This window comes from Grampus griseus, assembly GCF_964374135.1.
Source record: "Grampus griseus genome assembly, chromosome: 4".
Lineage (NCBI taxonomy): Eukaryota > Metazoa > Chordata > Mammalia > Artiodactyla > Delphinidae > Grampus > Grampus griseus.
Genome location: NC_138997.1, coordinates 118,273,019 through 118,277,695, shown reverse-complemented (window position 1 = coordinate 118,277,695; position 4,677 = coordinate 118,273,019). Strand labels below are relative to the sequence as shown.

The 4,677-nt window shown below is 40.0% G+C and overlaps 1 pseudogene across 1 annotated transcript; it reads left to right on the top strand.

Moving 5' to 3' along the window:
- The first annotated feature begins 251 nt into the window (after positions 1-251).
- Positions 252-1,132, top strand: LOC309822311 (small ribosomal subunit protein uS2B-like; annotated as a pseudogene). Its single transcript has one exon. The product of its transcript is annotated as a small ribosomal subunit protein uS2B-like (transcript).
- Positions 1,133-4,677: the final 3,545 nt, after the last annotated feature.

Sequence of the window (4,677 nt, the reverse complement as noted above, 5' to 3'; positions counted from 1 at the left end):
TGAAACTAGGTACTATATATAAGGGATGCTTCCAACTTAGCAAAAGACAAAGTCTCCAAAGAAAAATGGGAAAACATCGTGATAATTCACAAATGAAGAAATATAAACCGACAATACACATAAAAAAATGTGCAAGTTGATAATAATAAAAATACAAATCAAAATACAACTCACCTTTCTGCACTACCCATAGAGGGGTCCATACAGCATTGTTCTGGGTTCCTATCATAAGGTAAATGGAAATTTTCACCATGTCCAGAGCCCTTGATATTCTGCTAATGAGGGAGGAGGATGTCCACAAATTCCTTGCAGCAGGAACCCACTTAGGTGGCAAAAACCTTGACTTCCAAATGGAACAGTACATCTACAAAAAAAAAAAAAAAGGCAGTGGCATCTACATCATAAATGTGAAGAGAAACTGGGAAAAGCTTAGAAGCCTTTGCTGGCAGCTTGTGCCATTGAAAACTCAGCTGATAGCTGTATCATATCCTCCAAGATTACTGGTGATAGAGCTGTGCTGAAGTTTGCTGCTGTCACTGGAGCCACTCCTACTGCTGGCCGCTTAACTCCTGGAATATTCACCAACCAAATCCAGGCAGCCTTCTGGGGGTCATGATTTCTGGTGGTTACTGATCCGAGGGTTGACCACCAGCCTCTCACAGAGGCATCTTATGTTAACCTGCCTACAGTCGCTCAGTATAACACAGACTGTCCTCTGCACTATGTGAAGGCTCTAGCAGGAAGGACAGAGACCATCCCCTATAACAACAAAGGGGCTCACTTAGTGAGTCTGATGTGGTAGATGCTGGCCAAGGAAGCTCTGCACATACGTGGCACCTTCTCCTGTGAACACCCATGGGAGGTCACACCTAATCTCTACTCCTTCAGAGGTCTGAAATAGACTGAAAAGGAAGATCAGGCTGCTTAAAAAGCTGTAACCAAGGAGGAATTTCAGGATGAATGAACTGCTCCAGCTCCCAAATTTACTGCTACTCAATCCCAGGTCCCAGGCTGGTCTGAAGGTTGGCAGGTGCTCTCTGTGCTATCCGGCAGTTCCCTACTGAAGAATGGAGAGCTCAGTCTGCCGCTGGAAGAGTGGTCTGTAGCTCCCACTGCTTGGGCCACTGACTAGATAGTGAATGGAAGCAGGTATTGCAAGAAAAGAAGTTCCCAGAGCATGATCAAGCTTCATTTTTAGCACAGGATAACCTTCCATTTCATGGCACACATATTACATTGTTAAAAAATAACAACCTGGCCTACTTGATTAAAACCACGGGAAAATGACCATGTTTATGGGGAGCAGCAACTTACCAAAAGCACCCTGGGGGCGACACACTGACCACTTTGGTGGGGGAAGGGGTACAGTTTCAAAGTGTGACCCATAAGGCATAGGGACAAGTTGTCAAATCTTTAACTTTTTAGTTGCATCTGGAATTTATACAAAACATTAAAAATGTACGTTCCCCTCTCTGTGTTTAATGTACTCTAATCATGATCAATTTGGGGGAGAGGTCCTCCTTTCAAATCACAAGTAGGATCATTTCCAAATTCAAAGAAACAGCCATCCTCTTCTGTGTCTTAACTTCAGGTGACCTGCTGAACCAGGAAGTGTTTTCCTTTCCTGTCAGTGCAGCTTCTCAGTCTCCTGTTGCTTCTGCTATTCAGACCTCTTTAATGTGAATGTCAATTGTTTACTGCCAACTGTAGTGTCTGATACACTCAATGTCCCATTTTCTGATTCAAGTTTCAAACGAACTTCAAGGGTTTTATTCATCTGCTTCTGGTTGGTGGCAGTCTCTGAAGCTTCCGAGTTCTTCTCCTGCTTTGATCACATATAACTGGGGCTTGAGGACCATCTGCCGGTTCTCCTTGTGTCTCTCCTACTGCTTCCGCCTGGTGGAGAAGTCTGTGCTACTTCCTGACCTCTTCAACCCCATCTTTTTTACCATCTGAACTCAAAATTTTCTGCATTACTTGGTTTTCCTTCCAGTTCTTTCTCTTCCCCTTTTTCATGAAGAATCTAAGAATCTTAGTTGCTTCTTGCTTTTTTCACTAATTTTTGAAACAGGTGAATTCAAAAGCCTAAATTCTTCACTCTCTTGGTCTCCTTGAAAGTCAGCGTTCTCAAATGTAACTTTAAAACCATCGCTGGTAAGAAAGAATATTAGGAAGGCTCTTAACTTTCTTCTTCTATGTAGATTTTTGCTCCTCTTCCTCTTCCTCAGTTAAGTGCTAGCCCTTTGTTAACTTTTGGCAAATTCTTTAATTGGACTCTATGCACGAGTTTCTTCTATCTTCTGTTGGATCTTTTATTCCCATATGCTTCATAAGCAAATGGATTTATCATGCATTTCATGAGTCTTATGATAGACAGAGTCTTATAGCCATGAAAAATCCAGGAATATATGCCCAGAGAAACAATGGTTCAATCATATGTGTGAGCCCTATATTTTCAGGGGCTTTCTTGGTGGCAAATTTTTAATCATCATAAACTGTTCTTTCTGTATCCTCTCCTAATTCTTCTGTCAATTTGTCTAAGAAGGAACACATAACCTGGGAACAGAACCCAAAACTAGATTACTGGTTTATTTTAAAGGGATATAACTCTGGAACAGCCAGATGGAAGAGAGGCATAGGTCGAGGTAATGGGAAAGGGCATGGAGCTTTCATGCCATCTCCTAGGGCACCCCTTTCCCTGAATCTCCATGCTCACCAACCCGGAAGCTCCAAGGGTAGCATATTTTTGTGAACCAAAACATGAAAAATAGATGTCATATATAAAATTATACTTATGGGGAAGTGAAGCACCATTTTTTTTTTTTTTTTTTTTTGCGGTACGCGGGCCTCTCACTGTTGTGACCTCTACCATTGTGGAGAACAGGCTCCGGACGCACAGGCTCAGCGGCCATGGCGCACAGGCCCAGACGCTCCACGGCATGTGGGATCTTCCCAGACCAGGGCACGAACCCGTGTCCCCTGCATCGGCAGGCGGACTCTCAACCAGGGAAGCCCTGAAGCAGCATATTTTAAATGGGAATTGCCTCTGATAATCTAGGACATATGATTGGCTTAGAGACATCATCAGAGAGTGGTGGGAAAATTGTTTTTCTTCTTATGTTCATTATCACTCCCAGGCTTTCAGTGACAATGAGAAAAATCAGGATAAGCTGTTCATAAGAATTTGAGGACATCATGGCAAAAGTTAACGATAAAGTATTTCTTAAAAGTAGCAAATATATCAACATTTTCATAATGAAATCATAGAACTAAAAAAGGATGTGACTTTTAGAATGCATTCCATATGCTATGTACCTTCTTATACATTAACTTCTTGAAGCTACATATCCGTTCCGTAGGATATATATAGAAAAGAGTTTAGTCTAACTACTTTAGCAGAAATACTAAAGGAAATTAAATACCTCCTAGAAGCTCTAGGAGAGCTGGAAGAGAACCAGACTTGGATACTGCACTGACAGGGTAGAAAAACTTCCAAATAGACCTTAGACATGAAAATTACCTGAGAATTTAAAAAGCATAAAGGAAATTATTATTAATGGCATCATGAGAAACTATAAGTACATTAGAAAATATATTCAGTGTCTTCTCTCAACTTTTATACGATTTTCATGTGATTGATCTTCATCCAATTTCATGGCCATTGTAGGTACTCAAAAGCAGTGTATGTCCTTCACACTCAATTACATTAGCTTTAATTCTAATGATGCTTAAGCAAATTTTACAAATTAAAAGACACTCAGCAAAATGATTTAGTTATCAGTTAACAGGCTAGAGTAGATTTATTATTTGCTCACAATTATTTGTCTCCTCCCCACCCATGCCATGCTTCCCCATTGGTAGGGAATACACCCTCTTGTTCCATTGACATTGGCTTAGCCATGAGATTTGCTTTAGTCAATGGAGTGTGAGTAGGTGTGACATACACCTGTCCAAATAGAAGCTTTAAATGCTTTGCCTGGGTTGGCTCTGTCCTATCTAAGCAGTTGTCCTCTGCCATGAGAACATCATGTCTCAGATGGTGGCTCCTCCTTTAGAATGGATACAGGTGTGAGAGGACTCACGCAGCTGGGATGAGCTCAGTGGAGCCCAGCAAAGAACAGGTTTCAAATTACATCCACATCAATAAAAAATGTGTCTTGTGGAAAACAAATTTTGGGTTTGTTTCCTGTCAGTAGTAAAAGTTGATAATATACAGGTAAACATAATTTCTTAACATAGGGTCAAATTTAGACATTACTACATTTAAAGGGAAAAGCCCTAAGGTTAAGGTTGAATTAAATTGCTTCCACATATCATTGCTAATAATTTACTTCTCTCAGCAAAAAGACCTTACACAAAAGGAGAAGTATATTCCACAGGACACTCGGTCTAATACAAGAGAGTGGGTAGTGTGTATATCACTTTTTATATAATATATGAACATCTTTAGAGAATTTCCTAAGTCGCCTGTTATAATTTTTGCTAATCATAATCAGTTTCAGATACAAATACAAAATAAAATTGAATGTAGAATTCAGAAATAATGATAGTATGAATTTGCTTTAAAACAATGATAAAATTTCTATGAACTGAAACTTATTACTATTGCTGGGCATACTCAATTATAAGCCAAAGCTTTTTCCTCCTAAAATTTTAATCCTCAGATAAGAGGATACA